This window comes from Taeniopygia guttata, chromosome 14 (genome assembly GCF_048771995.1).
Source record: "Taeniopygia guttata chromosome 14, bTaeGut7.mat, whole genome shotgun sequence".
Lineage (NCBI taxonomy): Eukaryota > Metazoa > Chordata > Aves > Passeriformes > Estrildidae > Taeniopygia > Taeniopygia guttata.
Window position 1 is genome coordinate 559,393 of NC_133039.1, and position 19,782 is coordinate 579,174.

At 49.0% G+C, this 19,782-nt stretch overlaps 1 long non-coding RNA gene across 1 annotated transcript; it reads left to right on the top strand.

Moving 5' to 3' along the window:
* Positions 1-599: 599 nt before the first annotated feature.
* LOC116808972 (uncharacterized) lies at positions 600-8,752 on the top strand. The gene is made up of 2 exons (XR_012058305.1): positions 600-712; positions 6,913-8,752. It is a non-coding gene; the product is annotated as an uncharacterized lncRNA (long non-coding RNA).
* The last annotated feature ends 11,030 nt before the right edge of the window (positions 8,753-19,782 follow it).

Sequence of the window (19,782 nt, forward strand, 5' to 3'; positions counted from 1 at the left end):
GTGGGGTTGGACTGTAATTGCCTGTGTTTAGGAAGGGCAGCAGGTGAAGAAAAGCTGAGGCTGAGGGACAATTTCACATTTCTACTCTGTTCTTTCTCAATTTCTCTATCTTGCTGCTTTCAGGTTTTAGGCACTGTTTGGTGGTTTGTTTTTTTTTTTAATGTTTTTTTTTTAAATTTATTTTTTAGTCACATGTTAACAACATACCCTGCCCTTGCATCAGTTGACAGCTACACTCCATTCAAAGTTAAGCAGGATAATTTTACAGAAACCGAGGTGGTGAGAGATGAAGTTGCTATAAACTGCCCAAGGTCACCCAGCAGTCTGGCAGAAAAGTGTAAAATACTGGTTCAACAGATCAGTCTGTACCCCTGCTCCATCTTGGGAGCCTGAGCCAAGCACCCAAATACTACAGTACCAAGTAAAGACCTTTTTGTGTACAAATGAACACACAGAGTTCTCTGTGCCGTGCTGGATACAGAGAGGTAGACCAGGGGGAAGGATGAATCACAAGGATTCATGTGCTGTCGGTCTTGGCCGGCTCACAAGGGAGCAATGTGCTGAGCCCTTCAGCAAATGCAAATCTTGGGCATTGTTCCCTTCTTCCTGTGTCTCTAACACAGCCCTGGTTCCCTGAAGGAAACTGCCTCCCTCATTTGCCTTGTACTGATAGAACAGGGAAGATAATGCCTCTCTCAACCATGGCTAGTGGGTGAGTACTGAATAGTCCTGATTTCTTGCCTTCTGAAGCAGTTTTTAGTGTTAGCTACCATGAAAAAGTATAGGACAGGACTCCAAATCATCCAGGAAATTATAGGAGGGCTTGGTAGAATAGATGGACTAAATCACAGCTCCTGTTGCATTACATTCCACCTAGTTAGCTTTGAAAAAATATGCTCTTAAAATAGGCTTTTATTTAGGGAAAAATTATTTCTACCAGTCAACCACAAACTCATCAGCACCTTCAGCATTTCCCCACCATGAGAGAGCAGGTAGAAGGGTGGAGTGGGTGCTGTGACCCAGGCAGACTGTGTGAATTCCCTGATTTCAGATGATGCTCTCCACTCCTACATCAGTTCCTGTAGCCAGTGACTGCTTGCATGTCATCAGTGCTTAGAGGAGGCTGGGGAAGGGGTGAAGTGTGCAAGGCCAAAGCAGAGGCAAAATTTAGAGATCTCCACTTATACCATGCAATTCTGCAAGAGCTGATAGCTTAAAAAATGGTGAGCTCGATGTTTTTGTTCATCTCTGGAACAGCAAAGAGCGTGTACAATATCTATTTGGTTTTGTTTTAGGCTGAGTGTACAACATAGTCAACTTTTGAAAACCCCACTGCTTTCAGTAATTTTACCCCTCCTATTTCCTATACAACACACATTGGGTCATTAAATCAATTTAGTTTTTAATTTTTAACTTTCCCCCCACCAATATTTGGTTTACTGCTTGTTACAATAGGTAAACAAAGAGACTGTGTGGTGCTGCATGTTCCCAGAGTTTCTCTTCTGCAGCAGTGCTCCCAGCAGGATTTGACAGGGGGGAGCAAGGCTGCCAGAGCAGCGCTGAGCGGCCACCACTCACCCACCCATGAATGCCAAATCCATATCCCCACAGACTGCCATCCTCATTTCAGCTGGTTTTCCCCTGTCCCAAGCTGAGACAAAGGCAATTTCCATCCTCAGCTCTCCTTTAACCCCTCAGAAAGCCTGGCAGGTGTGTTTATTGCAGGAGCAGGCACACAAACAGTCGAGCAGTGTTTCACCACCAGCTTTCCTTTGTACTGCAGAACCTTTTCACTGGGTACTCCGGTTTTGCAGCTCCTGCCAGCAGGGAACTGTGCTTGTGCCAGTGCAATTTAAGTGGGATATTTCATTAAGAGATCAGCAGCAGGCACATGGAAATGACAGCGATCATTAAGTCTGCATTACTCTGTTTGCACTGGGGAGCAGTGGAGGCCCCAGGCACAGCAGGGCTGCAGGCACAGGGGCAGCCAGCCCTCTGTAAATCCCTGCAGATTGCCTGGGACACACTGAGTGCCTTCAGCATGGGGCAGCCAGGCTCTGCTATCTGTCCTGGAGGCTGAGATGCTGCAATAATGAATACGACAGAAGAGAATAAGGAGATACCAGGTGAATTTGCCCCTGGCAGTGGTGTGTGGTTGATTCACACCATTTCTGAGCCCTGAGCAGAGGTGCTTTTCATTACACAAATCCCTGCAGCGTGATTAGTTTGCCTAATACATGCCCTGCTTTTTCTCAGGGCAGGATACAAATCCTGGTGCTCGCATTGGTTGGCACCATCAAGGAGGCAGTGGGATTTGTGTGACCACCGTGAGATGGATTCTCTGTCACTGCAGAGGGTTTCACACCTCACTCCTGGCACTGCCCAGGGCAGAGTCTGCTCTCCACGGTGTTCTGTGAAATGGGTCTGAGTCACCAAGTGGCGTTAGTGAAGGGAAAATGAAAAGGGAGAATCTTGAAATCACTGTGGAGAAAAGGATGGGCGTCAGGAAGGAGATGAATGCACGGGGGACAGAGAAAGAAAGAATTATTGAAACATTATGGAGAAACATAATCTGGAAAAACTATCCATGGCACAAAAGAAAGGTGCTCTCAGGAGGGAAAGTGTGGGTAAATGGCCATAGTGTTGGATGTCACATCCACATTCAAATCCAAATTATCCCTGTTTTTTCAGCTTGGTTAAACAAACCAAGGTAAAGACACACCTTTATGACAGCGCACCTACTGATAATTCCTTTTCTGTTTGGTAATAAATACAACCTGTCCTGTGGTTCACCCATCACTTGTTTGGCCATACAGGGAAGGAGCGAGTCTCCTCCATGTAACAGTCAGCTCTGAGCACCAGGACAAGGGAGCAGTGATGCAGGTGAGATTTACAGTGCAGTCAATATGACATTTTTTTGTTTTCTCAACACATTCCTTTATCTCACTAGTAATGCACACGTGCTTTTTCTAAACTGTAGAGAATCATGGACAAGTTTTATGATTTAATGCAGCTGGTAAGAGTTCACTTAAAACACAATGGATGGTCTGTTACACTAGGCATGAGATTAAAGTCCTTATGACTGGGAATTTGCACACATTCAAATCTTTATTTCACAAGGAAAACCACCGGAGATAGGTATTTAAATCAGCATATCTCTGGTACAGTGAGTTATTGCTATAGCCTCTCTGAGGTTCTGCCCAGATAAATTTCAAACTGGCCAAACCATTTGGATTTGAAAAGTTTATACTTGACCTTTGCACAGACAAAGTCCCAATTGTATTAAAATGAATTTGATCAAGCGAATGATTTGTGGCTTTCTGTTCTGAGCATGAGAAAACTTCCTTGTGTTGGGGAGATAGTGACCCTGGCCAAGAACAGCAACTTCTGCTGGAGAACCTTGAGCTTCCTTCTGGTGTGCATCTGTGGATGGTGCTGGGTGCAGTGAGGTTTGTTAGGGCGGCTGCTGCAGGGAATTGTTACAGTCACCTACACTGCACAGAGAGATTCTCCACATCCTGTTCACTCCTCAGCACACTACAGATACCAGCCAGGGTAACTGTGCCACCCTTGAATGCACTTATGCAGAAAATGGGCTTGATTTATAAGTGCTTTTATTTACATCTGCTGGTTTCACACTTACGCTGAGGTGTAAAGGGTTTTTTCTGAATGCTGCTAAGAATGGTGCTGGTACCTCTTGAATGCAGTGTCATTAATGCCCTTATCTGTAATATCTCCTCATGGAAGTGGGAAATCATACCCAGAATTTTTTCTGGACTTCCTCTTTAGTGGCATGTTTGGTGAAAAATATTGGCCCCTGTTGTGGACTGTCTATGTATCTTAAAAAAAAAAAACAAAAAAAAAAGGTTTGTATCCCCGCAGTGGATTGAACAATCTCATCTTCGTGATGTGCTCAGGGTTTCTGTTGCTGAGACTGTCACCTGCTGGCCACGAAGAAGCTCGCCAGGATCTCGGGAAAAACCTCAGAAGCTGATAGATTAAATTCTCAGGTTTGCCTTTAGAAATTACACATTGAGAGGTTCCTGCTTTATCTAACTCTAAACAGGATGGTAATTCTATAAGTGGAGGTAGACCAGGAAAGCTTCCTCATTTATAAAACTTTTAAATTTCATGCAGTTTTAATGCAAAGGAAACTGAGTTCTAATCACAGTGAACATGTGGGGTAAAATGCTGGTTCCAGTAAATTTAACTGAGCTTAACTATGGCAAACTAAGCCACAACCAATAAGCAGGGGAAAGGGGAAAAAAAAAAAGAAACTAAAGGCTGGTTATCCTGCCTCTGGCAGATTTCTGTCACATTAAGCCATGGATACAAGATGACCTTAGGAAAGGGTCACATCTTTGTACTGACCAGCAGAGCTCAACAGAAATCAAAGGACCTTTACTGAGGCTCTACACTAGAGCTTTTGCAGGAAAGGAAAAGAATTGCTCTGAAAAGCTCTTTCAGCCCTGCGCTTGTCCTGCCCTTCCATCTGTTGTCACTGATAGCTCATTTTCTGCCAGTCTTTGGGCCAGAATCTCAGCTGGTGTAAATCTGAGCAAGTCTGAATTCACAGCTGGAATGAGGGTTTGCAGGGTGGTTTATTCTCCTCATTTTGAAAGTGCTCCCCTGTTCCCCCCAGATCTGAGAGCAGGTTACTACAGTGCCTGGAATGCATTGTTCAGTTGTGATTTTTCTGTTTCAGACACAGAAATGAGATCTGAGCTGTACAACAGGTGCTGAACTGCACCTCTTATTCCAGTGGAGCAACACCCTCTAGAGTTCTTCCCAAAAATCTGGTTTTTTCTTATGTAATTGAGCTGTGTTACCAGCATCCTGCAGGATTGCTGATAGGAAGGAAAGCTGGTGCCATAGAGGCTGTTTCATTACAATTATCCTCAGCTCACTTGGTCTTACACAGGGTATTGCTGCCTGAAAGCACATCTAAAGTAACCCTCAAGTTCAGTGCTGCATGTCGTACTGAAACTTTAAGAAGAGATTTTTTTATGGATGTTTTTCCATAAGCCTCTTAGTTCACATCTGTAAAAGATGGATTTCATGCACTTTAAAGATATTTTTTGACTCTGGAGTCAATCCCTGGAAGTGAATTTATGCAAAGTGGCCATATTTTTATTTCTTATTAGAAATTATTTTTTCGGTGGGTTTTTTTTTTGGTTGCTTGCTTTTTGGGTTTATAATTTCCTTTTATTTCCCTTCCCTCTGTTCTTGTGCTTGGATACTTACAAACTTTATTGTTGCTAGAGAACACGGGTGCCTGGATGTCTGTCTCATGAAAGCAAGTGGCTGCTTAAAAAAGAAAACCAGAGAGATTAGAGACCGTGTGAAATTCCACTAAATTCAGGGAAAAGCATAACTTCAAAGAATTTAGGATCAGATTTCAAATGCATATCATGAGAGACTTTTGAAACTGGTGGATTAATACAGGGTGCTGAGTCTCAGTCTCCACCCCTGTGCAGGACAGATAATGCCATTTACCTGCCCCAGAGCTGCCTCCCTTCTCCCTTCTCCCTTCTCCCTTCTCGTGTGCTGCTGGAAAGAGCAAGGCTCTTCAAGGCCAGTCTGTGTCAAGAGAATTTGAAGAGCTCTGGCTCCCAACCAGGTAAGCCCTGGAGCCAGCTCTCAAACACCAACAGGGAGAACCCACAGCCTCTCCATCTTCATTGAGAATAAACGAGGCTTTTCCTGAAATGCTCTTTTCAAATCTGTGAATGCTAAACTAGAAAAAATCCCCGTGGCTTCCTTCTCTGCTTCCCGCCCACACTCCTCAGCGAGTGATTTCCTGGGAGCTGCTGGGATCTCTGCTCAGGCAGAGGATGGTTGGGCAGCTCTGCTGCTCTCAGTCCTGTACAGGCTTGGGACTGTGGGCTCTGCAGGGCCATCACAGCCTCTGCAGCCCCATCCATCACTTTATTTATCACATGGAGATAGATTCCCTTTAAAACTTCTCTTTTGCTGGTAGATTTACTTTGCACCGAGACTTAAGTGTGAGTTAATATTCTTTTTGAGGGGAGATAAAGGGCAGTGGAGATCCTAGCCTAAAGAATGTAGCCTGTGAATTTTATCCCTGCACTGCGCATACATTTTGATGGTCTTTGCTGTGTGTTTTATTGAGGCTGAGTCATAAGCAAATCTTAGTGCTTTGGAAGGAAGGAAATGGAGTTTGGGCAAGAACACGACACGTCACAAATGGATCCAGCAAAGGCACTGCTCAAGCTGTGAGAGCACAGTGACGTATCTCAGCAAAAGGAGAACTGAAGGTCAAGAGTCCCTGTGCTGCATTACAGTTTTCATCACCTGAAGCCTGTCTGGACTCGGTGATGTTTGAGATGAGCCAATCCTGCTCATGTGCCTTCCCTCAGAAACAGTCCCATAGTTAACAGGCACTGTTTCTGTCTTGTATTTCAGTCCTGGGATGGTGAACATCTGCCCAAGGCTTGGGGCTGAAACAGTTGCTGGGGCTGGGTCAAGGCACAGAATTTTTGACTGAGGTTGTTGAGGAAGGAGAGTGGAGCTCTTGTGCCATGGAGGCAGGAGGTTTCCTTGGCAGCTGCCCTTAGGAATGCTGCCTTTGCCTGGGGAGGAGAGGGGAGCCACACCAGCTGGCTGGGCAGCTTGGGAGAAGGTTTCCTGGGGAGACTCAGCCATGGCTTGCAGCACAGCATCCAGCCTGTCTCACAGAGATCGGGGCACTGCAGAGGCGTGGGCAGAGCAGCCAGGCTCGGGGCTCCCCAGGGATCCACTTGGACAGGCACAGCTGGCTGCAGCTCAAACGCCACTGACTCGCAGCCAAGCCTTCAGATAGGGTAGGCAGAGAGCAGCATGTTCTGCCACCAGTAGTTTGACTTTGAATTTGTTTAGAAAGTTAACTGTCTTTTTTTTTCTCTCTTTCAGGTGATGCCTAGCTTTGAGGTCAGAAGCCTTTTGATCTTCTTCATGGAGCTCACCATGAGGGAGACACTTAGGTGTACCTAATTCAAAGATCTGCACCTTTCACCCCCTCTCCTTGGTGCAGGATGCCGCTGCTGTCACACTTTGAGAGGCAATGAAAGGCCAGAAACACACATTTGTCAGGATGCTTTTATAGGAGCCACTGCCCTGCTGACAAGAGGCAGCCCAAGTGTGCTCCCTCCTGCCTCTTGGGCAGGACTTTGGGCCCTTCCTCTGCCTCCCTGGAGCTATGGAAGGGCAGGTTGTCCTTGCTGCAGCCAGCTGGAAAACTGGCGAGTCTGAGGCCTGCAATGAGACAGCAGCTCTTGAAGGGGCACTCAGTGCCACCAGATACAGCCAGACCAGTGGGGCTATGGATTAAATTATCATTAGCAAAGCTACCTAGCAAACACAGCTGCAGAAATGTGGCCCTTTTCCTCCCCCTCCGTTTGGCCAGCTGATGTTCCTCCTACATGATACAGAAGGATTTTATTTTACTCAGGTTCAGGCTGCAAATCTGGCTGATATTGGAAGGGGCTTTGGAGGACATTTGATATTTCTGAGGCCACGAGGGTCATGTTCTTCCAGGCTCCTTCTGGTTTCTGCTCTTTCTTAGGGTTAATATTGCAGTAGGGAAGAATAAAAGGCTCTTTCCATCTCCAGGATCTAAAATGAAGGAACTGAGCAGACAGAAAATGACAAATTTCATTTTAGAAATATTAATGGTTGAATTTAATGAACTCTTGGCCTTAAGGAATGGTATCCAAGAGGTGCTACCCAGGCAGGAAGTCTGTGTTGGAATGGGATGTGTGCACACAGACTGTCTCTGCAGCATCCCTGGAAGGGCAGCATTTGTTGGCTGTGCACCCCAGCCCTGGAGTGCTCCCAGCTGGCAGGCAGGACCAGGGACTGTGCCCTGGGGCAGGAGCTGGGCTGCCACAGCCAGGGTTTGAAGCCTGAAAGTGCATTTAAGGTGTTTGATTTTGCAAACATGGATGCAAGCAGCACTGTGTCTGTTAGCAAGTCCCTCAGGTGTCATGGCTCTGTGAATATTTCCCAGCTCTGACCTGGCCAGTGGAGAGGTCCCACTCCTGGGGGTGTGAGAGCTCCAGCTCCCTGCAGACACTGCTCCAGGTGCTACACACAGAGATGGACCCACATAATATTTATACTTTCCTAATCTGGCAGCTTAATTTGTACACCCATGTGGAAAAAAAGAGAACAACAACTGGGTTGAATCATTGTTTTGTTTGTATTTGGGAGAGAATTCACTTGCCTGTTGTTTGCCATTGCATCCTCAGAAGATGGAGGCCCCTGGCCAGCAGGATGAAGCGTGGCTTTGTTTTGCTGTTTACAGTGGCTGGAAAGCAGGATGGTGAAGAGTGAAAAAGCATGCAAATAACTTGTTTATCCCCAGAGATGGGTACTTTGTGCTGTCACGAGCTGTGCTGTTGACTCAACCCAGCTTTACTTTCCTGGAACTGGGGGAGCTGACAAAGCTTGCTGAGGAAGACTCCTAAGCCAGAGGGTTTTTGGTTTCACAACAACTCCATGAAGCATCCCAGTGTTTTGCTCTACGGCATTGATTACAGGAGAAAGGAAAGAAAGGTGGGAAATAAAGACATTAAAATGAAATTTCCAAGTGCAGATTTAAGATCCCACAGGAAAAGTTAAGAGCAGGGTTGAGTAAACAGGGGGGATGTATGGGGTAAATAGTGAGGCTGGTGACTGACCACAAAAGATGGATTGGTTATTAAAACATCATTTGTTGCTCAATCTGAATAAACTTTTTAATGCTGAACCAGATTTTTTAAAATTGGGGTGAATTTAACATTTTTACCCAAACTGCTGCTAAGCACAGCACTGAAACCATCAGGCTGCCTCCCACCTACAGCATCCTCCTGTGCTGGTCCCTGGGTCTGCAGGGTTACCCCTGGCATCTGTCACTGGCAGCCCAGTGCCATCCCAGCAAAAATAGAAGCATATTTATGTCAATGCTCATGTCCTTGCTGTGTGTTTGTGCAGAGCATGATGAACTCTGTATTGGACCACAGCTGCCAGATCCCAGTTCCTGACTTTGACACCTGGGAATGTGGGTGGCTGGCTCAGAAGTAAACTTGTGTTTGTTCAGCAAGGTCCTTGTGCCTCAAGAAGAAATGGGTGAACAACTCGTTGTTTGAAGCTAAATGAGCCAAACTTCTCTCATATGAACAATTCTATGCAATTTTTTTCTGTAATTCTGGCAAGGCATTTGCTCTGTGTTATGGTCCTACCTACCACTGCAGCTCAGGACATGCAGCCTTCATGCCTTTATTCCTATGACAGTCCTGTGCATTTGGGAGCAGAGATGTGGAGGATCTGCGGGAAGCCAGGAGGAGGAAAACAGGCTTTAGTTTGTGTAGTGTTTGTGTGCACTGCATTGTGCTTCCCTATCCCTGCTCATTTGCTCATTTGCTCTGCTCTGAGACTGAGCATGATTGAATTATATCTTTGGGAAAATGCAAACATTTTGGGTGTTTCTCTCAGTGTGAATCGTGCAATAATATGCTCTGATGAGTGCTCAGGCTGCTGATCTTTCGTAATGCAGTTCTGCTATTACAGAGAGCTTAACTTTTAAAGTAAAATAGCTTTGCTGGGAATCTCAGCCAGCTTAGAAAAAGCCCATCCACCATTCCTAACAGGAGGAAGGCACTGAGCATAAGCAAACTCCAGTGGGTGCCTTGCCTGTCTCTGGGTTCCCAAGCATTTCCCACATTTCCCCATCACTGCTGCTCTGGCTGGGCCATGCTCTGCGGTTCTGCAGCAGCAGCAGCACAGACGAGCTCAGGCAGCAGAGAAGCCATCCAGAAATCCTTGCCTCACCTCACAGGAAGCAGCTCAAGCATGTGAGGAGTTAATTAATTAATGCTTGTAGGACAGAGAGCTCTCCCAAGGAAAGCAGCCCAGTGGGAGTGGGGGCGGTGGCAGTCAAAAAAAAAAAAAGAGCACCTCAGTGCAAAAGAATGAAAAGAGTGCAAAAGAGTGCATCTCCTGTCCCCAGATTCCCTGCTCTCCTGCTCTTCTCTAAATGCTGAGTACTTGCTGGGCACTGCAGCCTCTCTGCTGGGAATCTCAGAGAGGCAGTCCTGCCCAGAGGCTGACAGTGAGCTGATGTCCAGGTCTGGACAAAGCCCAGCTCGACCCAAATCCAAGCAGGAGAAAGCCACTGTCAGTCATTTCTGTGCCAGCTGAATTGCTGGGCTGGAAAAGTCATTCATGTAAGTAAATGATTACTGATTGGCCTCTATGTGGTGACTCCATCACCATCAATAACCTTAACACAATCTGTGATCCTTCCAAAAAGACCATCATTAGGTGGACTGATGTCAGCACAGCCTCCCAAGTCCAACGCTTTGATATCATCTCATAAATTAGGAAGATTTTCAGGCCAGACAACACTTTAGTAGTCTATGTGGGAATTGAAGGGCTGCTGCAATGAGCCTTGTAAAATGAAATGCTGGATATAAAAAGGAACAAACAACTGTTTGCCTTCAGCATTCTGGAAGTTGTATGTGGCCAAAATAATTTAAATAGATGTGACCAGATGCCATCTCCTTTTAGCATGGAGTTAACAGCTTTGCAGTTACTGAGGGCAGGGGTGGGAAGTGCCACCTGCTAGGGCACAAGGGACGTGGTAGCGGAGTAGGGGGATGAACAGAAAAAGAAACTACCAAGTCTTGCTGTCAGAGAGAAGTGAGGCTGCAGTGCCTGGTCAGGTGGAGTGAATGTCTCTTGGCTTTGCAAACAAATCATGCCATGGTTATCTAGACCCTGATCTGGCTTTCCCTGAAGTGGGTGCCAAAGTGCCCCTTGGTTCACCACTGCCCAACAGGCTCCAGCTTGTTTCATCTGTAAGTGATACTCTGCCCCTGCAAATGATCCATGTGAGCAGTCAGTGTGATTCCCTGTGCCAGTGATAAAGCTGATCTCATGGGGAGTTGTGCCAACGCTTTTAGACAGTAAACTTTTGGGCAGAAGTTATGCAAATGTTCAGATTAATTTAGATATGCAAGTAGCCCAGGAAAATCAATGGTATCACTTAGATGATTAAAATAACTTTGTCCAAAGTGTTTTTAGCCTCTGTACAGGTCCCTGATCTGTATGGATGGCTTGCACACTTGCAAAGATTAAAAAATAACATTTTCATTAAGAAAACTTTCTCTGCTTGAATGCAGAGAAGGCGACTCAGTAAAGCAAGCTATTCTTTTCCCACTGGCATGTGTTGTGCCCAGGTCTTTATATTCCAGTGTACAGACACTGTCTGTGAGAGACATGAAAAGCTGTTATGCCAAGCTCTGTGAGTCCCTGATGTTTGCCAGTGTGGTTTCTTTATTTTTAGTAGTTCCTGGTAAGGGCTGAATCCATCCATGTGCAAAAGATCCCAACTGACAGAGAGGGGAGGCATGCATGTGTTTCAAGACATGTGCCTGGGGTGGCTGTGGTTATGTAAGGGCTCTTTTGACATGGCCAATTACATAAAATGGAAATCCAAGGGAGGAAGGCAGTGCTTGAACACAGAGAAGGAATCTGGCTGCAGTAGTGGAGCTGGAGTCACTGCAGGTGCTGGGAATGAAGCAGGAGGAGGGTCTCCAGGCTGGTACATTTAAGCCTGTCCAGGAATCACCAGGCGCTGCTGACTTGGAGCAAGTGCAGCAGGAATCCTCCTGCTGCAGCCCTGTGCTGGATGCAGGCAGATGGCAATGCCCCTGCAGGCACCAGGCACAGCGAGGCCACGCAGCAGCACAGGTCAGCAGACACAGCCTTTGGAAATCTGCCTCTCTTGGTTGCATTTCAAACTGAAATGTGTTCAGTGAGCTGCAGGACAGAGGGCAGGGGCAGCTCTGCCGTGGCAGCAGTAGGAGGGGGCAGTGCTAGTGCTGGTTTAATGTGTGTGGGCACAGCCCAGAGAGGCCATGGCAGGAATGCCCAGTGGAGTGAATGCTTCAGCTCAGCTCCCAGGGCAGGACTCACTGCTCTGAGATCCCTGAAGCTGGCACAGGGCATTGAGAAGGGCTTTTCTCAGTGAAAATGAAGTTTAGAATTGTTTGGGCAGGTAGTAGGTGATCAGCCCAAATCCAAACACGGACTCTGCTCAGCATACAAGGACCACTACAGCGTGCTCACCTTTTCCACAGGTAACACTCTTGCTCTGGCTGCTTTCCTGGTGCAAGGGCACTGTGCCTGCCAGTGGGAAGGGAGACAGACTGGAGGTTTGTGCCACTTGGCCTGCCCTACTGAATTTCAGACAAGAAATCAGAGCTCTCCCATGAGAAAGCCATAATCCATATGTAATTCTTTGTTTCAACCTGTGTCAACCTTTCCAAGTGTAAAGATCAGCACTGTGTCTGAAAAGGTCACAAAGGGCTAAATTTTGTTCCTAGAGCAAATCTATCATCCCTTGCTGAGCAATTTCCCACGAGCCACGGTGTCTGTGCAGCTTGTGGCACAGGCTCAGGATGTGGTGACCCCTCTCTGACATCTCTTCTTCATGAGGCTCCTGCATTTCACACTGCACTGCCGAGGGCCGTGCCACGTCCTGCTGCTGCTGCAGTCACCAGCTCCAGCAGCTGAAAGGAGCACCCTCGTCTGGGGTGGGTGTCAGATCTGACAGGGTTTAAAAAGGTTTTCTTCTGAAGGGGAGGCACACGTTTACCACCTTCTGGTTGATAAGCACGGGGCTGAACCAGGGCACCGGTGGCTGTGTGAGCAGGGCACGGTGCCTGTCCCAGCCCTGGCTGCTTTCCGTGCATTCCCTACAGATGGTGCTGCGCTGCCACCGAAAGATCAAGGCATGGAACAGAGGTTTCAGGGACATCCCCTGCTCCCTGCACTTTCCCCCACGGTGTTCCCGTTGAATTGGAGCGGGTTTTGTTTTCCCCACAACAACCTGCACAGGCTTCATCTGGCTTCAGTGATTATCCCTGCCAGCCCAGCAGCATCCGGCGGGCAGGATCCATCCTGCCCTTACAGCACTGTCAGTGGATCACTGTGGGTCTCAGATTCAAAGTTTCTCTAAACTGAGAGTTTCTAACCAGGCAGAAGCCTGGGAATCTGTTGGAAAAGAATGTAAATAAGAGGTTTATCTCCTTATTGTTCACATTGTTTATACTTCTATCACTGTGCATCAAGAAGTCTGCACCAATGGTGTAAGTTGTTTCAGGACCTATGGAATCGGTCTGCACGAAGCTCTGTATAGAGTGGTGCATTTTGAATTAAATCAGAGTTTTACTCTCACAGCCTTCTGAGTCAGAGTCTTTTCATTCCTGTCCTGCTTCAACAGCGTCAGGCCACGGCTCTGGCCTTGGTGAGGCTGCAGTTCCACTCTGCCTCTGGTTTTGGGGATTTTGGCCTCTGCTTGCACAGCCACTGAACCCCAGTAGGGAGGACAGGGTGCCACCTGTGTCACCTGGTCTCAGTGGCACAGGGCACAATGTCTCTTCAAGAGTGTAACTACACTGCTGCATCCTGGGGAATACACATGACGTTGTGTTTAACACAGCTTGGCTCTGCCTGCAGCCAGTAAGGCTCCCTGGGTTAGGAAAGGCTGCATGGACCTTCCTGTCCCTTCTCTCTCCAGCCTCCCCTGCAGCGAGGAGCTCCCTTGCCCTGGCTTGGAGAGACGGAGATTCCTTTTTCCCTGCACACTGAAGTCTTGCTGCTTTTGGTACAGCCTCTCTCAGGAGTATCTAAAGCCAGAGGATCCCTCAGGAAGGTGGAGAGGACAGAAGCCTGGGGAGGACTCTAGATGTGCTGTGTGTGATTTGGATGAAGCCTATGCATAGCAGGGTGAGGAGCTGATGGCCACGAGGAGCTGGGGCCATCTGGGCCCTTTCATCTACTCATCTCTAGAAGAACTCCTGGTCCTTTCACAGGGAATTGACAGGTCTGTTCCTTCCTCTCCATCCCCAAAGAGGTGTTGGGAGGATCCTGTGTCAGCTGTGGTTGTGAGTTGTGGTGGCATTAACACTGGAGAGGTGGCAAGGCAGAGGCAGCAGCTGTGGCAGGGTGTTGAGAGGGTGGTGCTGGGAGCAGCAGCCAGCACAGGATGTTTTCTGCCTTGCTCAGGCTGTTGTTTGTGCAGACCTGCACAAACACTCCAACCTGCTCACACACCTTCCTCGTGCTCCCTGCGTGCCAGCTTCTCTTGGCCCTGTGTCTTTGCAGTCTGCCTGCACTTGATGATGCATTTACTGCCGTTGTACAATAATTGTGCTTAAAGAAGACAATATGGAAAATGGGAAAATACATTCAAAGAACTGAACAAACTCACTTTACAGGAGTTCATTATGTTGCTACCCAGCCTTGCAGAGCCTGCGTGGCTCCCATCACCAGGAAGCATGGCTGAGATGGTGCCTCTCAAGGCACCCATCATGTCCAATTATTAAGAGACTCAAAAGCAGCTTGGGCATTGATCTGTGAGCTGGCAGCACTGTGCTGGCTAGCCAGGACTTTGATTAAATGAGTACCCAATCTTTCAGGCCAAACTTCATTCTCTTGCCAAAAACTAAAATTGCCCTTTTGTATCTCAGGCCATGAAATTAAGCGATTCCTTTTCAGGTCATGTGCACCCCTGAAAAGCACAGACCAGGCTGATTCTCCAGAAACCCAGGGGAACCCTTGAATAAATGCGCAATCAAGTGACTAGTTCCCCTAATTAATGCTGACAGTAAAATTTGATCCCCACCTCTGTGTAGAGGAAATGATGCTGATATCAATTCAATTTAGTTGAAATTATCTTTGGTGTATGCATGGCTGTGCTTTGGAATAGTACAAAATTTTGACTCTATTCTCACATGAATGTTTTTCCAGTGCATGCAGTGTTGCTGATTTCAGAAAAAAAAAAAATTCAATGCTGTGTCCCTTCTTGGGCTGAGGTACTGTCCTGGAGGGTGGTGTTGATAGGTTTGTTGTACTCATGTGTGGCTGGTGAGAAACTCAGCAAGGCAGCCAATCTCCTTTCTTCTTCTGCCTTCAGCCTGTGAACTCCAGCTTATAGCACAAAGAGATGCCAGGAAGATACTTCCTGAGTGAGGTATTGATCAGTCTTGTGTCTAAGGCAGGCTTTGTCACATACCTGCTTTGAGGAGAAGCAGGGTGAATGTGCTTCCTCCACTCTGCCCTTACAGCAATGCCAGTGGGCCATGGCTCTGGTCTTGGTGGGGCTGAAGTTCCATTCTGCCTCCTGCTTTTGGGGATTTGGCTTCTTCCTGAGCAGTGAAACCCAGGAACTGGGTGGGTCTCTGCACAGGGTCTTGCTCCTGCAAAGCACCAAAGCTTTTGGGACTTGCCTGCCTGCCTGCTGCTCTGTGCAGGCTTTGTTGGGATCTTGGCTAATGCATCCAGGATTGATGCTGGTGCAAGCCCAGAGCAGCTGCATCACTGTTCATGTGTCTGCTGCTGCAGTCATCTGAGCCACTGACTGTTTGTCACATGGGAACCTCCCAGATGGGCCCTCTGGAGCTTCTCATCTCTACTGGTGTCACCACAAACTCCTGGTGTCACCACAAACTCCTCTTCTTTTGGCCCAGCACATCTGCACTAGCCCTGGAATTCTTAAAGATGATAATCCCCAGTTCAGGGAGGTTTGACAGTTCAATTACCCTCTGCAGGTTTTCTGGGCCCATAAAGTGAGATTTTAACCTACGGCTTGTGTGCAATATGATTTCTGCCTACGCCCAGTTTGCACTGCCCCTGGAGGCCTGAAGAGTGGGCGGCCCTGCTGGGAATGTGGAGGGGTCTGTGAGGAGGAGTGCTGGCTGTGGCTGTGACAGGTGACAGGTGACACTGTACAGACCAGACAGGGTGTGAAGGCAGGCCATGGAAGGCCAGGTTAGGCTCAGCTCTTGCAGGAAGCAGGAGCACCACCACAGCTGCCCTCTCCAGAGCGTGTCCCCAAGATCCTGGATCCCAAAGCTCAGGAGTTTTGCTCCCCATGGCTCCTTCCCTTGCCCCTCTTCCCTTTACCAGTGTGGTGGTGGGTGATGCCCTGACCCCACCGAGATCCGGCCTACTGCCAGCCCACGCTGGGCAGTTTGCCCAGGGGAGGGACACGAGTGAAGCATCCGGCGCAGGGAGAGACGGGCTGTCCCATAGGGGCTGGTGGCAGCAGCCGGGCTGTCCCATAGGGGCTGGTGGCAGCAGCCGGGCTGTCCCATAGGGGCTGGTGGCAGCAGCTGGGCTGTCCCATAGGGGCTGGTGGCACTGGGTGGCACTGACCGGGCTGTCCCGTGCTGGGTTGGTGGCACTGGGTGACACCGGCTGGGCTGTCCCATAGGGGTTGGTGGCAGCAGCCAGGCTGTCCCATAGGGGCTGGTGGCACTGGGTGGCACCGGCCGGGCTGTCCCGTGCTGGGTTGGTGGCACTGGGTGACACCGGCCGGGCTGTCCCATAGGGGCCGGTGGCACTAGGTGGCACCATTGAATCAGGAGCGGGGATGGGACGTGCAGGACTCGGGAGCCAGCCGCGGCCTGCCCAGGGACCGGGGAGAGCTGCCCCGCGGTGTCTGCATGCAGCCGGGGCACCCGGTGCCAGGGCGGTCCGTCCCTCACGCTCAGCACCCGGCCCGGCGCTGCCCGGGCCCGCTCTCCGCGCTTGCGGCCCGGAGCCCCTCCGCTGCGGGCACAGCCCCGGCCCGGAGCCCCTCCGCTGCGGGCGCAGCCCCGGGCCGGAGCCCCTCCGCTGCGGGCGCAGCCCCGGGCCGGAGCCTCTCCGCTGCGGGCGCAGCCCCGGGCCGGAGCCTCTCCGCTGCGGGCGCAGCCCCGGGCCGGAGCCTCTCCGCTGCGGGCGCAGCCCCGGGCCGGAGCCTCTCCGCTGCGGGCGCAGCCCCGGGCCGGAGCCTCTCCGCTGCGGGCGCAGCCCCGGCCCGGAGCCTCTCCGCTGCGGGCGCAGCCCCGGCCCGGAGCCTCTCCGCTGCGGGCGCAGCCCCGGCCCGGAGCCTCTCCGCTGCGGGCGCAGCCCCGGCCCGGAGCCTCTCCGCTGCGGGCGCAGCCCCGGGCCGGAGCCTCTCCGCTGCGGGCGCAGCCCCGGGCCGGAGCCTCTCCGCTGCGGGCGCAGCCCCGGGCCGGAGCCTCTCCGCTGCGGGCGCAGCCCCGGGCCGGAGCCTCTCCGCTGCGGGCGCAGCCCCGGGCCGGAGCCTCTCCGCTGCGGGCGCAGCCCCGGGCCGGGCCGCGGGGCCGGGCACAGCTCTCGGACCCTGCGGGCACCCTGCAGCCTGCCCGGGGAATCTGCCCTCCTGGCGGTGGGAAGGAGAGGAGTTTGCTTTTCCGTCTTTCGCTTTCTCATCTTTCCCTTTCTGGCCCCTTGCGCTGCCCTCGTTGCTCACGACGAGGCGCTCGCCACAAGCCCGGCTGTGCTCGGACCGCCTGTGCTGGCGGGATTGCTGTGGGCACTGCTGGCAGGGCATGAGCAAGAACTGCAGCAAGAGCTGCTCACAAGGGGTTTTTCCTACGAGATTTTTATTAACATATAATATTAATCAAAGCCTTCAGTGGAACTAGTGGATCTAGTTTTTGGATTTGGAAAGAAATACTTTCTGGGGGTATTATGGTTGTAAATATTTCATGTCCCGCTTCTGCAATGCAACCCAAGTGTGAAGTAAAGGAAAAATAGTGCTGGGATAGGAAGGGATAATAGACTACATGCAGAAAAATTGAGACAAATTATCATATCTAATTAAAATAAGTTACTATAACTGTATAATGACTGATTAACATTTGCTATGATGTTATGAGAAACATATGTAAAATACCCTTTTGTTGCTGTTACCCAATTGTTCCCATCTCCACTCCATGATGATCAGGACTAAACTGGAGTGGACCACTCCAAGGGAGGACCTTGGACTGACTCTTGGGCTGACTCAGAGAACGCAGTGTGAAATTCCTGTAGTTACTACTAATGTATTAAAGCTTAGATGGTTATTATATTTTTTCTATTAATACATTATCCTATTACCCACTATAATACCATGACTATACACTAATAATATGTCATTATTTGCTTAGGTAAGTTTTTCTACCTTTGGTTCAAGCTTGTCTCTCTATGGAAAATCACGTGGAACTCTTTCTTCACAATCTGCCTGCTGTGTCTGCTCCTGCCTGCCCAGCACTGACCCCATTGACTCCCATACTGCTTCTTCTCCCTGGGAAGGGCAACAGCTGAAATACAGTGCAAAAAACTCATTTCCCCTTAAAATATAAAACATGTCAGTGATGTATAGCTGTTGCTGCTGTTGGTATCAGTGAATGCTCAGCTTTTTGACTTCCCATTCAGAAAACATGGGACAGTGAATAACAATGGATGAGTAAGCACAAGTTTTGGCAGTCGGAGTTAAAGATGTCACTGGAGATTAGGCATCAGGAGCTTTTTAAAAAACTTATGTTATCTCTTTAATGCCATGAAGTATCAGTTAATGCATTGAATTGACTGTCACACAGGGTATCAGGACCATGATTAGGCAGTTTCTCAGACTTTCCCTGTCAGCACAAAGATATGCTCTTGGCATCTCTTCCAAAATAGTTCCCTCAGACTTTGTTTTGGGGAGAGGCAGATAAAGTTTTCACTGATTAGATGAGCCAGACTTAAGAAACCAAATGGCAGGAGTGATAAAAGTGATGCATGATGTTGAAGGGGAAAAAGCTAGAGGCTGTAAGGGATAGAGACTCAGGTGGGGGTGGAGAGACTCCAAAATGAGGATAAAGAAATAATTGGCACTGTATGTTCATCCTTTCTTCCCATTTTGCTCTTTCCTAACCTCTGGTTGATTAGACAGACTGACCCATCCTTATACCAAGAGGTTATTTCCTTTAGAAGCTCAGAAGAGACACTGAATCACTGTTTGCACATGCTGCTGGCAGTGTTTAACACTGCCTGGTGTCAGTGACACTGCTTGGCCAGGCTGGAGCTGCTACTGTCCTTGCCAAGGGAATTTCAGCCTGCTGGGTGTTGCCTCCTTGTTCCAGCTATCCTGAGCTCTGCTGTTTGCTGTCCAGTTCCTCTCTTTACAAATTAATTGCTGTGTTGGAACCTTAGCTTTAGGGAAAGGAGTCTTCAAATAAAACCCAAGGGGTAAAATTCTGGGACGATTTCCTTATTTCTTTGTTTTCTGAGAAGCAGGGTGAGCTTACCAGAGGCTGATCCCATAGCTTGTGTTCCTGTGTGCAGGTACAGTGCTATGGGCTGTATATCTTTGATTTCTCAGCCTTCCACACTTAGACCAGCTTCTTTTCATCTGCTAATCAGGAGAAGCATGGACAGGAAATGTTTTGTGATGTTAAGTTGCAATTGGTTCTTAAAGTATAATCTCTCATTTGAAAGAAAAGCTTTCTCCCAATTCTGTTGGCCAAGGAAATTGTCTCCCCATCTCAGCCTTCAGCAAGCAGTGGAAGGAGATTTATTTATTTATTTTTTTTTTTAAGCTTGGTGAGGCACAGAGAAGGGTTCTGTGTTTGAACATCCCTCTTTAAAAGCCAGGGTGCAGTGGAGACACTGGTTTGAGTTGCTGCAAAGGTGCCCTGCAGTGATCTGAGCAGAAGAGGCTTGAGTTAAATGAGCTGGTCCTGAGGTCCCTGGGGACTTGCTGGAGGGTGGCAGGTTTGACAGCAGGTGGAACTTTGCCAAAACATGCAGAGCACAAGCTGCTTGTCAAGTGAGGCCACGGAGGTTCCAAGGACAGCACAAATGGCTCAGCTGCCCCACAGAGTGCTGGTGTTGGTGTCTGGCAGCTGCATTGGCCTCAGCAGGATGCTGCACAGCAGGTATGAAACTTCAGAGTAAAAGAAAAAGAAATAACAGTTGTGT